Here is a 19495-nt window from a genome sequence, read left to right as displayed (position 1 = left end):
TACTTCTAGATGGAAGTAGCTATCTTTTAGATATCTATCCTGGAAGAACAAATTAAATTTTATTTTTCTAATTGGAATACATAAAAATGATTTTCAATTCAAAGGGCACTAAAGGACCCTGGCCAGTGTGGCTCAGTTGTCTGGAGTGTCATCCCATGCACTGGAAAGTCATGGGTTCAATTCCTGGCTAGGGTACATACTAGGTTGCATGTTTGATCCCTGGTTTGGGCAGGTATGGGAGGTAACTCTTCCCTGTATCTCTCTCACATGGATGTTTCTCTCTCTCTGTCTCCATTCCTCCCTCTCTAAAATTAATTTTTAAAATCCCATTAAAGGATAGATAGGTTATAAAATGTCATTTTATAATGCCATTTTTGGATAGTTTATAAAAACAAACAAAAAACATATGTATCTATTCAGAGGTATTGAGGATTAGTCATCCAAAGGTGTGTGTGTGCATCATCCCCTTCGCCACACTCCAATTTTACACAACTGGGAACATGCTATGTAAAATGGTCACTATTTTGCTTTTTTTTTTTTTTTTTTTTTAGATTATTACAAAGAAGAGCATCCTCTTTTTCTTTTTTAACCTCCTCACATGAGAATGTGTTTTACTGATTTTTCTTAGAATGAATGAGAAGGGAGAGAGAAAGGGGGAGGGAGAAGAGGGAGGGAGGGGAATGGAGAGGAAGAGAGATGGAGAGGGAGAGGGAGAGAGAGGAGAGAGAGAAGAGAGAGAAAGAGAGGGAGGGAGAGAGAAAGAGAAATATTGATGTATGAGAGAGACATCAGTTGATTGCCTTCCACTGAGGATTGAACCCCCATCCTTTTGATGTATGGGGTGACATTCCAAACACCCTGGCCAGGGACTTACTCATTAAAAAAAAAAAAAAAAAAAAAAAAAAGTTATGTTACATGTCAGTGCATGAAGAGCTTTCTCCTTTTTTTTTTTTTTAACCAGCTGCTTCCTCTTCCATTGTATGAATGTATGAAAAAGTATATCTTTTATTAGGCTTTGGCTATTGTAAATAATTCTTTATTGCCTAACCTAGAAATATAGCATGCTGCTTTGCCTATAGGATATATTCTTGAAAGTGGAATTGTGTGATCCAAAGGTACACACATTTATACTTTTAATAAATGTCACCAGCAATACCTGAGGGATGAGAGTGCCTTTCTCCAAACCCTTGAGTACAGTATGTGTTAGAATCTTGGACTCTTTGCCAATCTGATAAGTGAAAAATATTAGTGTAGCTTTCATTTGCATTTCTCTTATGATGAGCATCTTTTAATAGATTTAACAGCTCTCTCTATCTTTTGCTCATTTCTCTTTTTAAATCATTTTTTCAACTACAGTTGACATACTGTATTATATTATTGATAGATTCAGGTGTACATCCCAGTGAATAGACATTATATAACTTACTAAGTGGTCACCCCAATAAATCTTGTACCCATCTGACACCATACATAGTTATTAGAGTACCAGAGGCCCGGTGCATGAATTCATGCATGGGTACAAGTTTTTGCTATTTTTTCTATATTGAGTTGTTGGTCTTTTCCTTACAGATCTGTAGAAGCTCTCTGCATATTAAGGAAATTAGTCCTTTGTCATGAGTCACAGTTTGTTTTTCTATCCTCCCCCCTTGTTGTCTTTTAACTGTGCTGATGGTATGTTTTGTCATGCAGAAAATTTTTTGTTATATGGTTGAATTGATAAGTTATTTTTCTGACATGGTGTTTCAAGTTTATGTCAAACTTAGCAGGTCTTTACTTACCTCAGAAAGTAATTTTAAATATGTTTAAAGCTTTATATGTAAAAGTATTTATTGCATTCTTTGTAAATTTAAAAAATTGATAACAATGTAGTACTTCAATAATTATTGAATGGTTGCCTTAATTGTGATATAGCTACATTATGGATTACTATGCAACCAATATAGATAATATGTACAAGAAGTTCTCCATATGTTTACAAATGAATGTCATGGGAACAAATGTGTGTACCGGTTGAAATCAGAATCAAGATCATATTTATTTCAGATCACGGTGATAATGGAGAGTAAACAACAAAAGACATATTGATAATTGTAATTGGATAATTAGATGATTTTACTTTATTTTTTGGATGATGATTTTAAATGCCCTCCATTTATTTGTAGACTTCTAAAGGCAAGCATGTCTTTTTTATAACAAGGAAAAAATGTAGTTTCACCTCCATCATGTACTATGTGCTTTGTAGGATCCACTTGTTTTCAGTACCTGACATTCTCCACACACTCTGAAACCCAGAAGTTGGGCAAAGAAAATAGATGGTTGTTTGACTAGAATAGAGCTAGTTTATCCAGATTTTCTTCTTTTTCTTCTTCTTCTCCTCCCCCCCCTCTTCTATTGTCAGATATCAGGATCCCAGGGAACATTGTCTTTTATATATTTCACTATAGAGAAGGTGCAGCTCAAATTACAGTGGCACTCTCAAATTAGCATGTAATTGTGAATTTTTATTTCTCACATTTTAGTTCTTCCTCCTAATGTGGTCTGGCTCTCTTTTTAAAATTAAACCCCCAAAGAAATTTAAATTTTTTTTTAAAAAAGAACAAAAAATTAAATTAAGCCCCCACTTTTTTCTTTTTGTCCTCTGTATCCTCATAACATATGGTAGTGTCTTCTCCGCCTCTCCCCCCATTGGCTCTGTTGAGTTATAATTTTCAAACAATAAAATACAAACAATCTCAATGTGCAGCTTGAGTTTTGACAGGTGTTAACCCTTAGAGCTGCCACTGAAATTGAGATAGAACATTTGCATCAGGAGACTACAGAGACATGACTTTTTAAAAAGTACAATCTAAAAGATATGATGTGTTTTATACTAATATATTCTGGAACAGTTACAAGAGTAACAGTTAATTTTAGAGGATTCAAAAGAGATAAAGATTTTGAAAAGTTAATGGTTTATACAGTAACTGTATATAGTTCAATAATTAACTTCACAAAGGAATTCGGCTTTGGTTATAGCATGAAATTGTAATAATTAAACATGATAAAGAACCATATGAACCACTGGTTGAATTCTTTCCAGTGCTGAGACTTTAAAGAAACAGCCTTGTGCATTTTGGGAGTTTTGATTCTATACATTTCCTTGTCCTCTCTTTATTCTTCCTTAAAATGCTGTAAGGCATTTGTTTATTCTCATATCAGAATGAATGATATGCGGCCATTGGGGATCAGCAGCAAAATTCTTTCTTTAGGATCTCATTAGATGTGAGTGTGTACACATATCAGCGACACTGGAGATAATGAGATAATTAGAATGGATGTATAAAAGTAAGTTTAGCAAACATGATTCAGATTTCCCCAACAGAGCAAAGTGTTTCTCAGCAAAGAGGCTGCTTTAAACATCTGCCCTCATCTCAGAAGCGTAACACTTACAGAAAGAAGCTTTCATCTGTGGGAGCAAGAGGTTACGTCGGAGTAAATCCAACCATTGCACAATCTCAGTGTGAATGGGAGGCTCTCCTAGGTCCTTTTCACTGTGTGCAGCTCACGCTGGAGCTCCGTGGGTGGGAGTCAGCGCAGTGCTGCCATTCGGACTGCTTTCCTCTCATTCCCTTCTGTCTGTCTCACCTGCTAACTACTGCTCTGTTCCTACCAAACAATAAGATGCTTATTCTTGTGTCCTGTTTTCTCTTCCTCCCTAGCCTCTTTTCTGGAAACTGTGGAAGAAGCAAAAAGGAGGCTCTCATTCATAATTTCACTTTTTATCCTGAATCCTTTTATTTCACTTCTTTAAAAACACACATTGTACTCATACCATTTTATTCCTATTCTTAATTTGCATTCGGGGAGCCTGAGGTGCATTGGTCCAACCTGGAGATCTTAAATTGAACATTTAAATCTTTAGAGGGAAAATTTTCCATCCTCTTGGCACACAGTGGCTTGCAGGACACCCAGAAGCTTAAATGGTCATTGATCTGGTGCTTGTGGAAGTGATCTAGAGATTAGAAATGTATAGACTTGAAATAATAGCTAATAAACTTAGCAAGCCGTTCAGAAACTTTAGTATATTTGAATTACTGGAAAATCATGGAAGTTTGGATTTCTATAAAAATATACCATTAGACATTTTTTAGTCCATTTGTAATGAAAATTTGTACAGCAATTGACTGTTAGGCCCCTAAATTTCAAAGCTTGGATGACTATCTCAGCTAGTCAGCTGCCTTAAATTCCTTTCAGAGGTTAGTGGTGTTTTTGTCAGCTAGGGCTGCCCTAACAAAATACCATAGACTGGGTGGCTTAAATAACAGAAAGTTATTTTCTCATAGTCTGGAGGCTAAAAGTCCGAGATCAAGATGCTATCAGGGTTGGTGTCCAGTCAGACCTCTCCTCTTTGCCTGTAAAAGGCTGTTTTCTCACTATGTCCTCCCATGGCCTTTTCTCTGTGGGTGTGGAAAGAAAGATTTCCAGTATCTCTTCTCTTTCTCTAAGAACAACAGTCCTATTAGACTAGAGACCTAGCTTTATGACCTTTTTGAACCTTCATTATCTCCCTAAAAACCCTATTTGCAAATACAGTCATATTTAGGCTTAAGGTTTTACTCTATGAATTTGGAGGGGGACACATTTAGTCAATAACAGGTAGAGTGAATGATAAGTAATATAAATATGCAGTGATACTAATTCAGCTATGATTGTGTGAACTGATTAGCATTATACATTTATTTGTATGAATCCTAGAAAACAGTTTCATTATGCTATAGTTAAAAAAAAACAAAACACTTTTTTTTCCCCTCCAAGATTTACTTGTCCCTAAAAGCCCCTTGGGGCCAGGAACATAACTTTATGCAGAGGTTTCAAGTTGTTGTTTTATTTTTTTATTTTTATTGTAACCTATATTAAGAAATTAATTTTATGTCATAATTTAAGACGAGCACACTCATACTCAAAATAGTATCCCAAAGCAAAATCTTGTTATGTAAATTGCACTTAGATATATATATATATTTTTTAACGCTATTTTTTTAAAAATATATTTTTATTGATTTTTTTACAGAGGAAGGGAGAGAGATAGAGAGCTAGAAACACCGATGAGAGAGAAACATTGACCAGCTTCCTCTTGCACACCCCCTACTGGGGATGTGCCCACAACCAATGTACATGCCCTTGACTGAAATCGAATCTGGGACCTTTCAGGCCGCAGATCAATGCTCTACCACTGAGCCAAACCGGTTTCAGCGATATATATATTTTTTATCCTTTCATTTCATTAGGGAAAAAATTCTGGCCAGGACCCATTAGGTTGATTTTATGACCCACTGACTGTTTGTGACCAATGTTTAGAAAACTGGTTTAGTTTTTTTATTCACAGTACCTTGTAGAGTCCCCGGCACATGGTAGCCTTCTGTAAGTGTTTATAAAATATATGAATGATTGAGTCAGGTGCATAATAAGGAGCTGGGGTAGATGGGAGAATTCTTGTGAGGTGGATCTGTTCAGTACTTGCCTATTCCTTAGCATTTCGGTTAGCTTCTGCTCATGGCAGTATTCCCATACTGACCAAATCCAACTGTCTTCAGGTGGAACTCAGGCAAGTGAGTTCTATTTTTTTTTAATACACTTTTAAAAGTCATTTTAGATTTACAAAAAAGTTGCAAAGGTAGTGGAGACAGTTCCCAGATATACCACATCCCGTTTCCCCCATCATTAACGTCTTACATTTCTATTGTAAATTTGTCACAATTAATGAGCTAACAATAATAATATATTATTAACTAGACTTCATGTTTTATTCAAATTTTATTACTTTTCCTTAATATTCTTTTTTTCTGTACCAGGATCCCAGGAGAGCACATTGCACTTAGCCCTCATGGGGGTGACAGTAGCTCACAGTTTCCCTTTTTGGGTCATCTTGACAGTTTTCTAAAGTCCTGATTGACATAGTTTGTGGAGAGTCCCTCAGTTTGAGTTTCTCTAATGTTTTTCTCATGGTTAGCTGGAATTTTTGGGAAGAAGACCATAGAGGTCAAGAGAACATGTACATACTATGCATATGACTTACCACTTGTTGATGTTCACTTTGGTCACCTGGCTGAGGTAATATCCATCAGGTTTCCCTACTGCAGCGTCACCCTTTCCATATTGTGCACTGGGAAGGAAGTCACTGTGTGAAGCCCATTCGTGGGGGTAGGGATTAGTTATGGCTCACCGTTTTGAGGGCAGAGTATCTACACTGATTATCTGGAATTCTGCACAGGATTTGTCTCTTTTTATTTATTTAATCCTTTACAGGATTTCATGCTGGTATAAATGCTGATATTTATTTCATACCTCAGCTTGGTCATCAGGCACTCTTTCGGGTTAGCTCCTGTGTTCCTTTGACATGCCGCCATTATTGTTTTGTTTGTGAGCACATCCTTCCTTTCTGGCATTACCAGGTGCTTTAGATTCATCTTATGTATTCTCTACCCCAGCCCTGGAATATAGCAATTTCTCGAAGGGGCCTGCTCCCCTTTATTGGAGAATGATATTAGAAGCAGAGATCTTAGTGCTGGGTGTGTTGTTGCTATGGGGTGTCATTGCATCTGGGTCTTCTCAGCAGAGCTAGGAAATGTGAACCCGTGTATGGCACATATCTAGAACTGTTTCTGTACCCATCTGTGTTGTTGTTAAAGTAAACAGCATTCATAGTGATGTCTTTGACTCTAACCCAGTAATACATGGCTTATTCTAGCATTTCCTTCTTTCTTGTTAGTAACTTCCACCACCAGTAGTGAGAGAAACCGGGCTGCCATTATGTATTTTACTGTTTTCATTTCTAATATGTGTGTATGGCAGTTTCAGCACTGTTAACTTGTACCCCTATGGGAACTAGCTTTATCTACTAGAGTGCATAGCTTATGTTCCTTTTTCCTTTGCTCACTACCAGTTACTCAGGTAACATCTTTTTTTCTCAGATACCCCCATTGAGATTTTAACATACATTAGTAAATGTTAGGGTCTTTTGTCACAGTATGCATTACATGACCTCCTGGTAGATTTTTTTTTTAAAGTTTGCATACATTTCTATTTACTTTTTATGCTGTAAAATTCTGTGGGTTTTGTCAAATGCATTGTGCTTTGTATCCACCACTATATTACCATACAGAATAGCTTCACTGTCCTAAAAATTCTCCTCTACTTCACCCAGTCAGTATTCTTTCCCAAAACTGATGAGTTTAATACATTTTTTAAAAATAAATTTTTATTGGTTTTCAGAAAGAGAGGAAGTGAGAGGGAGAGAGAAACATTGATGTGTGAGAGCAAAACATCGATCAGATGCCTCCTGCACGCCCCCTACCAAGGATTGAGCCCACAACCTGAGCATGTGCTCTGACTGGGAATCGAACTGGCAATCTTTTGGTGCACGAGATGTCACCCAACTAACTGAGCCACATCGGCCAGGCATAATCAGCTTTTTATTTCTAGTATTCTCTTTTCCAAAATGCTATCTGAATGGAATCATACAGTTTGCAGTCTTGAAAATGTATCCTTTTACTTACCATGAATTTAAGGTTCTTCCATGTTGTTTAAATTAGTAACTCTTTCATTTTGATTGCTGACTGAATAGTATTTCATAATATGGATGTATCATTAGTTTGTTTATCCATTAATCTAGTGAAGGCTATCTTGGTTGCTCCTAGTTTTCAGTGATTAGGAGTATGGCAGTTATAAACACTTATGTGTGGTTTCTGTTTAGATATAAATTTTTTTTTTTTTTTTTTTTTTAAATATATTTTATTGATTTTGTACAGAGAGGAAGGGAGAGAGATAGAGAGTTAGAAACATCGATGAGAGAGAGTCATCGATCAGTTGCCTCTTGCACACCCCCTAGTGGGGATATGCCCGCAACCAAGGTACATGCCCTTGACCGGAATCGAACCCGGGTCCCTTCAGTCCCCAAGCCGATGCTCTATCCATTGAGCTAAACCGGTCCCGGCTGTTTAGATATAAATTTTCCAGTCAGTTTATAAATACCAAAGAAGATGATGGCCGGATATTATGGTGTGTCTGTGTATAACTTGGGAATGAAGTGCCAAACTGTCTTTCAAAGTGGCTGTTGCATTTTTGCATTCCCACCGGCAATGATAAATTGTTGTTCTGCATTCTGGCCAGAATTTGGTACTGTCAGAATTTTGGATCTTTGCCATTCTAATAGATTTATGGTGGTAGCATGTTATTTTGAATTTGCACTTCCCTTATGACAAATGCTATTGAGCATCTTTTCATATGCTTTTGTGCCATCTGGATATCTCCTTTGATGAGTGGTCTGTTTGGATTCTTTTCCCATTTTAAAAAATTGGTTTTATTATTTTCTTGTTGTTTCACTTTAAGTACTCTTTGTATATCTGAATACAAGTCCTTTATAAGATATGTGAGTTGCAAATATTTTCTCCCAATCTGTGGCTTGTTGCGGGCATGTGGCTTTTAAAATTTTTGGGGTGATTCTAAACCTCTGGTTCAAAGCCCCAGATCTGATTGAGATGGAAGAGTTGGATCACCTCTACCTTCTCCTAGCTCTTTCCATTTCTTACTAGTCAGCCTCTCTGGCTCTTGCTGGCCTCACCTGTAAATGAAGAATATTAAGTTACCTTACAGAGAGCAGGCATCTTTCAATTTTTAGTTCTATGATTCCATGATGATGTGACATGTTGAAACCCTCCTGGAATGCTACCAATATACTGTTAGATCCCCTTACTTTTCTAGTTGCTTCCACAAAGGAAAAGAGCTGCATGATCCAGACATTGAGAGTCTTTCATTTCTTTGTGGAATTTTATTACTCCCATTGCCGAAAAGCTCAACTGTTATGATGACATGTCAGAGGGAAATAAATCTGTCAGTAACTTTAAAATGACAATGGGACAAAAACCTACTGGATCCTGTCTCAGGTACAGCTCACAGAAGTGACCTCCATGTTTACCATATATTGCAAACTTTGGACATCTGTAGGCAGGTGAGAAAACAATTGGGCTGTTTAGAATGTATCTATATCCTTCCTCTATGCTTACTACATCATTAAAAAGCAGACCCCATTTTCTGTAAAACTGATGTGTTTGCTTTTTCTCTGGAAAAAAAAAAAAATGTCCCTGGAATGGCAGAACAGGAAAGCAAACTACACGATTAGAAAGAAACATAAAGAGTGAGGGTGTCGTACCTTGTGGAAGCTCTTACCCCATCCCGTGGTGTCATTAAAAGAAGGCAGAACACGAAGTCCCTTTTTGACTTCAGTTTCGGTGTCATGCGCTGTGGGCTCACTCAGACCTCACAGTGGTAATGTCTTGCTACTCACTTTCTGTTTCTGCCCTCTGCCATTGTGCTCATGCCATCCAATGATTTTGTGGGAGTTTCAGGACTTATAGGCAAATCTTTAATCCATTTTGAGTTAATCTGGGGGTCATGGTGTCAGATTCCATCTAGTTTCATTCTTTTGCATGTGACTTCCCAGTTTTCTCAGCACCATTGAGGGAAGAGGCTCTCCTATGTTTTTGGCTCCTTTACAGAAAATTGGTTGCTCATATACGTGTCGGCTTTGTTCAGTTTTTAGAAGTTCATTAATTCTGTTGTTATCCTCTCACCTATGGATCTGAGCCTGCATCATTTTCAGGTCAGCTTAGTCAATTATTCGCTCTCTGGTTTCCTCTGGGGTGAAGGAGGTGTGCTTGCCTGACTTCTGAGGTACCAGAAGGGACCTGGCCACCCAATTGGTCTGAATGCAAAATAAAGCCTTCCTGCTGACACTTGCCTGAAACCCTGCTCTTGGCCCCTTGCTCTCTGGCACTGCTGAGAGTCACTTAGCGCTCCTGCAATTTGCTTTTTGTCTTTCAAAATCCATCCAGTGCTTTCAACCACTGCTCAGGTCCCTTCTCAGAGGCCTGGGAAGGGAAGAACAGGACTAGGTATCATCAGCCTGCTGTATCCTTTGACTTTCAAATGAGTGGCTGGTCCGCCTAAATTACAAAAAGCCTATACCACCTTCCTTTTTTTTTTTTTTTCTTTTTGTATCTGCTAGTCCAGTGGTCTGCAAACTCATTAGTTAACAGAGCCAAATATCAACAGTACAATGACTGAAATTTCTTTTGAGAGCCAAATTTTTTAAACTTAAACTTCTTCTAATGCCACTTCTTCAAAATAGACTCTCCCAGGCCGTGGTATTTTGTGGAAGAGCCAGACTCAAGGGGCTCGCAAGCCACAGTTTGCCAACCATGGTGCTAACATATTGCTGTCAAATGTTGTGATGAAATTTTAATTGCAATAGAGTGACAAATGGCACATTAATATTTTGCATTGTGCACTGCTTTTATTTCTTTGCTCCAAAGGCCAGCATTTGGTCAGTCATTGTCTACTTGCTTTTTCTTTTAAGCCACGTGAAACAGGCATGAAAATTGATGCCACTGATTTTATTTTAAATCACCTCTGACTGGTTCTGGTTGCTTAGATACAAAAAGGCAAAAGTTTGGGGTTTCTTTCCCCCACATTTGATGTAGTGTTTTCATAGCAAGCTAGATACTGAATTTTTCTACTTAAAAATTTTATCCACACTATGTATAATTTGAAATGCTTTAGTAAATTTTCCTTAAAACAAAACAAACAAACAAAAAAAACACACAGAAAGCATATTGTTGCTGAAACCAATGGACCATCCTCATTAACTTCTTCTTACTTACCACCTTGACCCTTGGTGGATGGCAAAGCAACACGATTGTTTTGAGAATATATATATATATATATATATATATATATATATATATATTATATATATTATATGATTATGTATTTATATGCTTTCTAATGTGCATGTCACAGGAACACTTTACCACATAATGTAAAAAGTGCCCACAGAGGAACTATATACCAAACATCGCCTTGTGAGTTTCCTGTGTTCCCCACATGTCAGCTGAAGGTAGACATGGACATTAGTAAGTTTTTCTTTAGGAGAAAGAGAATGTTCTCATGGGAGGCCTTTTTGAGGAAGTGATACCTGGATGGAGAAGTCACCGCAGATAGTGACAAGAATTAGGTATATAGAGGGGAGGGATCCTGTGAGCCAAGAATTACCATCTCTCAAAAAGGAGAAGGGACCTGGAGATTGAGAGGCCAGCCTGAGGCCTGAGAGAGGTGGTCTGTCAATGTTTTGAAGCGTACCTTATAGCTTGGTTAGAGAATGCTAAATCTGGGCCCTTAGTGAATATTGGTTGAGTTGAATCCACCAAAGATTTTTTTCAAGTTGTTACGGCTGAAATCTGTTAAGCAGAATGTAAACTGTGTAGTGTGATTGCTGCCCAGGGCTGTCACTTAGCTCTTGTGAAAAAGCACCAGATTGAGAATCAGAGGAAAGACGTGGGTTTGAGTTTCATCTCAGCCACCTAAACAATCACAAGTGAAAAATGAATTGGTTAACAATGAGCAAAAACTCTGGTCAGTGGGGAACTGAGTCAGGTAGGGTTCTGGAGAAGCAGGCGGCTATAGAGGCAGTGGCCAGGCTTGGGCCATGTTAGCAGAGGATCATCTAACATGATCATCTAGCAGAAGGGACTGTGTTTTGCTGAGAGAGAGAGAGAGAGAGAGAGAGAGAGAGAGAGAGAGAGAGAGAGAGAGAGAGAGAGAGAGAGAGAGAGAGAGAGAGAGAGAGAGAGAGAGGAGAGAGGAAAAAGTTCACAAAAAAGCAGAAGTTAAGTTCCAATTCAAACTGTGGATGAATATTAAAAAATCTCATATAATTTATTTCCCCCATTCTGGGCAAGAATAGAAAAATGTTAATGAACTTCATTGAGGTTTTGTGTGCATATAACAAAATGTACTTATTTAAGTGTATCATTTGGTGAGAAATATGAATCTGTGCAATCATTTTGATGATCAAGAACAAGATATAGGATATTTCCATTACCTTATAAAGTTCCCTCATGCTCCCCCTCCATACATTCCAGGAAACCACTGGTCTGCTCTTTGCCACTATAGATTTCCCCCCTAATATAAATGGAATCATATAGTATGTTTCTTTTATGTATGACATCTTTTACACAGCACGATGATTTTTAGATTAATCTATGAGGTGTTCAAAAGTTGCTCATTTTAATACTGACATTTGAGTGGTTTTCAGTTTGGGGCTATTATGAGTGTTTGTATGTAAGTCTTTGGGTAGATACGTTATAATATCTCTTGGGTCAGTCCCTAGGAGTTGGGTTGCTGGGTCATAGCGTAAGTATATATTTCACATTATAAGAAACTTCCTGTTTTCCAGACTGGCTGTGCTATTTTATATTCCCACCAGCAACATATGGGAGTTCTAATTTTCCCACATTGTTGGCAACACTTGGCATTATCCATCTTTAGTGGTCTTGCATTGTGATTTTAATTTGCATTAGTCACTGGGGAATGATGCTGAGGGTCACTCATTCATTTACTTATTGGCCATTCATATCACCTGTGGTGATGTGTCTTTTGAAGTCTTTGCCCATTTTTATTGCATTATTTATCGTTATTAAATGGTATGTGCTCTCTTTAAAAAAATGTTTTTGTTTTTGTTTTGTTTTGTTTTTTAATTTCAGAAAGGAAGAGAGAAACATCAATGATAAGAGAATCACTGACCAGCTGCTTCCTGCACGCCCCACACTGGGGATCGAGCCTGCAACCTGGGCATGTGCCCTGACTGGGCATTGAACTGTGATTTACTGGTTCATAAGTTGATGCTCAACCACTGAGCCATGCCAGCTGGGCTGTATGAGCTCTTGAAATATTCTGAAGCAAGTCCTATGTCAGGTATATGTATTTTGAATACTTTTATCCCAATGTGTAGCTTAAGTTTTCAATTCCTTAATGGTTTCTTTTGGAGAACAGAAGGTTTTGTTTTGGTAAAAATCCAATTAACAATTTATTATTTTATGGTCATTGCCCTTTATTACCTACCCAAGCAATCTTCACCCATTCCTAGGTTTTCTTCTAGAACTGTGCTATCAAACAGAAATACAGTGTTTGCAACAGTAGATTTACAGCTGTTTGTATGGAAAATAATACAATAAGTTAATAAGACAAGAATGAACTGCTTTATGTACACACAACTGAAAACCTACTTTTGCCTGCCCCATATTATGCCAGCCACATATGTAGCTTTTCCTAGTAGCTACACTAAAAGTAAAAAACAAACAAACAAAAAAACCATTGAAGTTAATTTAAATAATGTATTTTATTTAAACCAATATATCAAAAAATATTATTTCAACATGCAGTCAATATAAAAATTATCATATTCTATTTTTAACCTGAAGTATAATTTATACTGCAGCATGTTTCAGTTTGGACTCTCAGTGGCATGGCTAGTGGCTACCATATTGGACAGGGCATTTCTAGAAGGTTTATAGTTCCTGCTTTTTATTTAGGCCAGTGGTCTAATTTGACTTCACTTTTGTACATGTATACGTTTATTTTTTTCTTCCGTATAGATGACCAGCTCTCCCACCATTTATCTTTTTCCAATGGAATTGTTATACCTTTGTCAAAAATCAATAGATCATATATGTGGGTCTATTTCTGGACTCAATATATTGTTCCACTTATCCTCGTGCTCGTACCATCCTTCTTTGATTATGGTAGCTTTATAGTAGGCCTTAAAATCAGGTATTATAAGCCTTCCAATTTTGTTCCTCTTTTTCACTGTTGTTCTCCTAGGCTCTTTTCATTTCTATATAAAATTTAGAATCTGCTTGTCAATTTCCACAACAAAGCTGACTGGGGTTTTCCCCAGTATAAGGGTTGAAAGAATGGCCCAACCAAATCATATGTCCATGTTGCATTCCCTGAGACTGTGAGTGTTACCTTATTTGGAATAAAGGACCTTTGCAAAGGTATTTAAGTTAAGGATCTTGAGATGGTGACATCATCTCAAGTTATTCAGGTGCAAACTAAATCCAATGACAAGTTTCCTTATAAGATAAACACTCAGAAGAGAAAACACACGGCACATACAGAGGGGAAGACGATGTAAAAATGGAGGCAGAGGTTAGCGTGATGTGGCCAGAAGCCAAAGAGGCCAAAGAATGCCACCAGCCACCAAAAGCTGGGAAGAGGCAAGGCAGGATTTTCCAACAGCGCCACTAGAGGGAGTGAAGCCTCACGGATGGGGTGCTGTGGGACTCGGGGGCTCCAGGATTGTGAGAGCAGAACTTTCTTGTTTTAGCCACAAAGTTGTGCTAATATACCGTAGCAACCGTAGGAAACAAATGCACGCATTATCAGCTTGAGGAAGTTTCATTCTTTTCCTAGTTCTTTTTTTTTTTTCTTCTTCCAAGAATGGGTGCTGGATTTTGTCAGATGCCCTTTCTGCATAAATATTTCCTCCACATAGTTTGTTAATGTGGTCATAATCCATATAGATTCTCTGTTCACATGGTATTAATTTTAGCTTTATCCCATGGCCACTGCCCTTAGTAACACCTGTTCGTGAGAGTGTTAGGTCCTGGCATGTATCAAATTGTAAATATGTTGGCATGAATCCTCCTGCTTTATATTTGCTAAAGTTGTTTTAAGAAGTCATTGAGGAACCTACAGAACAAAACTGTATTTCAAAATACTTAGGAGAGAAAAACGGTGACCATGGAATTTCTCCTGAGTAGTTCTCAATAATAGGTATCACACTGGTAACCCTTGGTTCCAGTTTGGCCTGTGAGGGATACTTCATTTGGCTTCTGTAATGCTTCCAAAATTAGGAAATTTTATATTGAAATACTAGATAGCATGCCTTCCTGGAAGATTATACAGATTTGGCAGCACTGCCCTGAGTTCCAACATGGCAGCAGTTGGCCCGAGCTGCACAGCATCTGCTTCATGCACAAAGAATGTTCTTTTCAGTTTACCGTCATTTCATTCCTTGTTTGTTTTACATGCACAGAGATTCAAGTTTGCAACTTCTGCTCTAGAACCCCTCTTCTCCCCCCTACTCAATTTTTAAAAACAGATTCTGTTGATATATGGTATGTCTACAAACCCCATCTCCACCCTCTCTCCCCCACCCCCATTCCTGCTACAAGACTATTGAGGGGAAAGATGATCAGACCAAATCCTGAGAATTTTCTCAAATGTCCCCCAATTAGACAAGAAGTCAGCGAAGTCTCTGTGAAACACCAAAGAAGCTTTGCATACCACTGGATCTTGCAGGAAAGTTTGCCACCTTCTAGGGTACTGGGCCAAACTGGGCCAGTGAGCTCAAGCTCATAGGCTTGGGATAATCCCTTGGCTGCCTTGAAGGTGGCCTGGTGAGGATATCAAGGACTCTCAGAAGTGATGGCTGATTTCCCCCAGTCAGCTCTATTCTCAGTCTCAACCTGAGTTCCACCCCTCTCCCCCTATCACCTCTGCCCTCATTTGAAAACCCTTCAGCCACAGAAAAAGCAGAAACAACATTCAGTCTCAGGATAGGGAAGACAGACACTTGTACTATGTTAGCTCAAATACAAGGTCTGTTGTTAACTTTCAAGGATAAGCAAGTTACAAATTATGATTTGGCCGTTATGCAAAAACGCCATAGCATGGGAGACGGGAGTGTAAAGCAAGGAAAACGGCATGCAGCAAACAAATGAAGAACTAAGTCTGGAAGAAAACAACCAAGGAACGGAAATGTATCTTCCTCATATGTGCTTCACTCTATAGAAAAAAAGAATTAAGAATGGAGTCCTCAAAATAGCTCAACAATAGAAGATGAAAAAGGAAATTGCAGAGCTAAAAAAATTGAAATTCTAAACAATGTGACTTTAAAATCCAATAAACCACAAAAACCAATGAACAGAATATTTTGAGAGAATCAGAGTTAGTGCAAATCAAAAGAAGATGTATGTTGAAAAACACAGATCAAGTATAAGGATAAATGGTGACTCTAAGGCAGAAAACCCAACCAATAAAAGAAACTTATTCAGATATACGATACGAATGGGATACTGTACCAAGAAGAGAAGATTGGGGCCCGTAGGCTGAAAGATAATACTGTGTACTGGGGGATATAGAATAATTGATTCTGAGCCATACCCTGCATAAGGATATAAAGTATACTTGAACAGTCAAGTATTTAAGGCATCCAACGAGGAAGATCAAATCACTTGGTATGGAAAAACCACACAGGATTCTGATTCTCCACAGAAACCTCTGTCAAACATCAGGGAACCAACTGCCTTCCTGTTCTGTTATGTTTTGAAGGGAGGCGTCCATCCAAAATATTTACCCTGCTCAGTTTTTATTTATGTATAGAGATTAAAAAAAACCAAAAAACAAAAAAACCCCAAACCCCAAAACACACAAACCCACATACAGAGAGGGTTCCTATGTTAAGGTTCTCTATCGCCCTTCTTAAGGAAACTACTTGAAAAAGGGGGCAGCCCACCAAAAATAAAGAAAAATAAATAAATTTAGGAGTGGATAGGTTAGGAAGAACCTTGAATTCATTTAAGTGTAGGATTGAGACGGAACGTCTGAGGGAGCCGGGCGGGGCGGAGAGCTGGTCAGTGTTCCGTGCCCTGAGCCAAGAGTAACACGGGCCGTGGAAACTGGGAGGCCGAGGCGAAGGCGGGTGGAACGTGCTGCGAGCCTCGTATTTCAGGGCTCTGAGGCTCTGGAAAATGCAGCGCATTCCTTATCTTTCTCCATCTCTCTGCTTCGTGTGTATAGGGCTCTTAGGAATGCATATCTGCTAAGGGAGAAAATAACTGCCTGAGAGATTTGCTTCAGTTTCTTTTTCTTAAATTCAAACATATGGAACCATTGTCAGTTGCTCACAGCATACATGGTAGGACCCCCCCCCCCCCCCCAAGCTATTCAATGATGTCCATCTAAGTCTCTCTGTGCCTTCGAACGGTCCTCTGCAATCGGGGATGGCAGCCTTTCTCACGGGGTTACCATGGGGGGCACCTCTGTGCCCGTGAAGGGCTCAGCACGGGGCCTCGCTCCCCGATAGCGGCCCCAGCGAAGCTGCCATCGCCAAGGCAGCTCGAATGGAGTTAAGAGTGGGGCCCGCTGCTGACATCTGCCGCCGCCTGCCTGGGCTGCGATCGGCCCGGGCGGCTCATCCCGCGGGCACCGGAGCGCACACGGGCCGTTACCCGGGGCTTCGGGCCAGCCCGGGTCTACCTGCGCCCGCGCGGCACCTGGGCGACCCTGGCTTTGCGCGCACGCATGACTCCATCTGCCAGGCGTCTGGGCGCGCAGCCCGCTCCCCCGCCCGGGCCCCTACCCCGGGCTCCCCGCGGGGCCTCCTCCCGCCACGTGACGCCCCGCCAGGAGGGGGGCCCCAGCGTCCGGGCTCCGCCTGCGCGGCCTCCCCTTCGCGGCTGCCAAGCGGCCAAGCCCACGGCATCTGCCACTTGTCACTCAACCCGGCGGCACCGCCCCGCGCCTTGATTTAGGCGCTGCGGGGCGGACTCCGGCCTCACTCTCCGGCTGGACTGACGGACGGAGCGGCTCTCCTCTTCTCTCCTCTCTTCTCCTCTCTTGTCTCTTCTCCTCTCTTTGCTCATCTCATCTCGGCTCGGCTCATCTCATCTCGGCTCGGCTCAGCTCAGCGGCATCTTCGCGGCACTAGCCCGGATTTGCCGCTGGTGGCCGCAGGGCGACGCGCCTGAGCTGCCTCGCCTGAGTTCCGTGGACTCTCGACCCCGAAGGGTAGGTGGCTGGTGCCCGTGGCTCGCGCCGTGGCCGCGCTCCGTGGCCGTGGGGCTGGGGTGGCGGTGGGGCGGGCGGCGGGCGGCGGGCGGCAGGATTGCCGCGGAGCAGAGCGAGGACCGCGCTCCGTGCCGCGCCGGGAGGGTGTGCCGCGCCGGGAGGGTGTGCCGCCGCCGCCGCGGCAGCCGCCTCCGATTCGGTTCGGGAAGGTCCACGGTTCGGGAAGGTCCACTCTCCGTGGCTCCTCTTCTCCGAGGACCTGGCGGGAAACGCCGCCGGATCGCCCCCGGGCGAGCCCCCTCGGCTGGAGCCCCGCTGCTCCCGCAGGTCGGTCTTCTCGCCCCTCTCCGCAGCGCCCGCGTTTGCGGGGCATGCAGGCGGTAGGCTCGGTTTTCGAAACCTGGCGCTCCAAACTTTGCCAAAAAGACTCTTAAAAAGTCCGTTAAAAGTAACAACGCGACTCCACACGGGGATGTTTGCAGGTTTGTAAATGCATTATGGAAAATGTGATTTGTTTTATGCTTTCAGAGTGTGGATGTATCCGATAGGCTCTTTAAACGATTTTAAAATGTGTCTGGATTAGGATAAGTGATAATGTAATTTTTTGTTATTTAGTTTTCAGCATCAGACTGGAGAGACGCCGGTGGTGATTTTTACTTCTTAATAAATATACTCCTGTAATTTTGACTTTCTCTCTCCCGCAGCCCTCCCCCGCAACAAATGTGTTACTTTTATGTTTTTAGGAAACCAATAAAAAATTAAAAATAGAAACACTCAACTTAGGTCCTCCTTCTTCTAGGAATCCTTCCCTAACCCCTCCCTCCCCAGGCAGGAGCCGAGAGAGGCCCCTCCTGAGAGCTTTCTGAGGCCCCAGCGAGGTCTGGGTTCCCAATGTCCTCCCCCACCCATCTCACCCCATACCCCTGGGTATTAACCCGTCAGTCTGGCGCGGAGCCAGCCCAGTGGGTCTTCAGCACACGGTAAGTGATTAATACTGTTTAACGACCGAAGGAAATGGTAAAACGGCCTTATGTTTCACGGTTTTCGCTCTAACATCAAAGAGTGGTAAAATTAGATAAGAACACTGGTCCGAAAGTTAAGAATCTGGAAAAGCTGACAGCAGCCGATGCCCCTGTTCCACGTCCTCTCGGGTATTTATCCTCTAGAGCGGTGTTTTTCAAAGTTTGGAGCCCATTTGTGTGGGTCTGAAGTCGGTTAACGTGAATAATGATCAGGACTTGTTCAACACGCATTGACAAAGAATGGAAAAAATATCGGAATGTATAGCATTGGGTATTGGCTTCATGAAAAAAAAATTTTTTTCCCCTCTCAATTTTATGCATACACACAGATGTGTCTCATGATGAAAAACGTCATTCTTGAGTATGTATGAGTGATGGTCAAAAAAGTTGGAAAGCCACTGCCCTAGATACGTTTTCATATATACACACAAGCAGACGTGTACCAGAAGGTTTGCTGAAGTGTTATTTTAATAGCCCCCAAAGCTGGAAGCAACCTGTATGTCCATCTGAGAGGAGAAAGGTAGATTATTCTCTAGTCACGAAGTGTACCCACCCAGGACAGTGGTGAACGGAGTAGTTTTGCACTTTAACACAAATGCATCTCAAAGTTGAGCCAAAAAAAAAAAAAAAATTAAGTTGTTGAAGAATACTGTATGATGTCATCTATGTAGAATTCAGAGCCTGATGAAATAAAGCTGTTGATAAGGATGCGTGCATAGGCATTGCGAGTAGTAAAGAAATGAATACCTTAAAAGTCAAGTTAGCGGTCATCTCCTGGGGGTGGCGGGGGCTGTGAGAATGAA

The 19495-nt window shown here is 40.7% G+C and overlaps 1 protein-coding gene across 6 annotated transcripts in view; it reads left to right on the top strand.

The window, feature by feature from the left end:
• The first annotated feature begins 17317 nt into the window (after window positions 1-17317).
• PLAGL1 (PLAG1 like zinc finger 1) overlaps window positions 17318-19495 on the top strand; it is a 41732-nt gene continuing 39554 nt past the window's right edge. For all 6 annotated transcript variants that reach the window (XM_045572725.1, XM_045572724.1, XM_045572723.1 and 3 more), the window contains exon 1: window positions 17318-17670. The gene's annotated coding sequence lies outside the window, so the exon portion shown is untranslated. The remainder of the gene's footprint in view (window positions 17671-19495) is intronic.

The sequence above is a fragment of the Pipistrellus kuhlii genome, unplaced genomic scaffold (genome assembly GCF_014108245.1).
Source record: "Pipistrellus kuhlii isolate mPipKuh1 unplaced genomic scaffold, mPipKuh1.p scaffold_m20_p_5, whole genome shotgun sequence".
In the NCBI taxonomy this organism is placed as follows: domain Eukaryota; kingdom Metazoa; phylum Chordata; class Mammalia; order Chiroptera; family Vespertilionidae; genus Pipistrellus; species Pipistrellus kuhlii.
Note: the sequence above shows the minus strand (reverse complement) of the source record. Positions and strands in the feature narration are given on the sequence as shown.